Here is a 1,206-nt window from a genome sequence, read left to right on the forward strand (position 1 = left end):
AATGTAATACTACATAACGTAATACGTTATATCGTAATACCACATAACGTTATACGTTATAACGTAATGCTATATAACGTTATGCGCTATAACGTAATACTACATAACGTTATACGTTATAAGCTAATAGTATATAACGTTATACGTTATAATGTAATACTACATAACGTAATGCGTTATATCGTAATACCACATACCGTTATACGTTATAATGTAATGCTATATAACGTTATACGTTATAACGTAATAGTACATAACGTTATACGTTATAAGCTAAAAGTATACAACGTTACACGTTATAACGTAATACTACATAATGTAATACGTTATATCGTAATACCACATAACGTTATACGTTATAACGTAATGCTCTATAACGTTATACGTTATAACGTAACACTATATAACGTTATACGTTATAAGCTAGTAGTATATAACGTTATAAGATATAATGTAATACTACATAACGTCATACGTTATATCGTAATACCACATAACGTTATACGCTATAAGGTAATGCTACATAACGTTATACTTTATAACGTAATACTATATAATGTTATACGTAATAAGCTAATAGTATATAACGTTATACATTACAGTGTCATACTACATAACGTAATACGTTATATCGTAATACCACATACCGTTATACGTTATAATGTAATGCTATATAACGTTATACGCTATAACGTAATACTACATAACGTTATACGTTATAAGCTAAAAGTATATATCGTTACACGTTATAATGTAATACTACATAACGTAATACGTTATATCGTAATACCACATAACGTTGTACGTTATAATGTAATGCTATATAACGTTATACGCTATAACGTAATACTACATAACGTTATACGTTATAAGCTAATAGTATATAACGTTATAAGATATAATGTAATACTACATAACGTAATACGTTACATCGTAATACCACATACCGTTATACGTTATAATGTAATGCTATATAACGTTATACGCTATAACGTAATACTACATAACGTTATACGTTATAAGCAAATAGTATATAACGTTATAAGATATAATGTAATACTACATAACTTAATACGTTATATCGTAATACCACATAACGTTATACGTTATAAGGTACTGCTATATAACGTTATACGTTATAACGTAATACTATATAATGTTATACGTCATAAGCTAATAGTATATAACGTTATACGTTGCAATGTC

The sequence above is a fragment of the Bombus pyrosoma genome, unplaced genomic scaffold (genome assembly GCF_014825855.1).
Source record: "Bombus pyrosoma isolate SC7728 unplaced genomic scaffold, ASM1482585v1 HiC_scaffold_4719, whole genome shotgun sequence".
Lineage (NCBI taxonomy): Eukaryota > Metazoa > Arthropoda > Insecta > Hymenoptera > Apidae > Bombus > Bombus pyrosoma.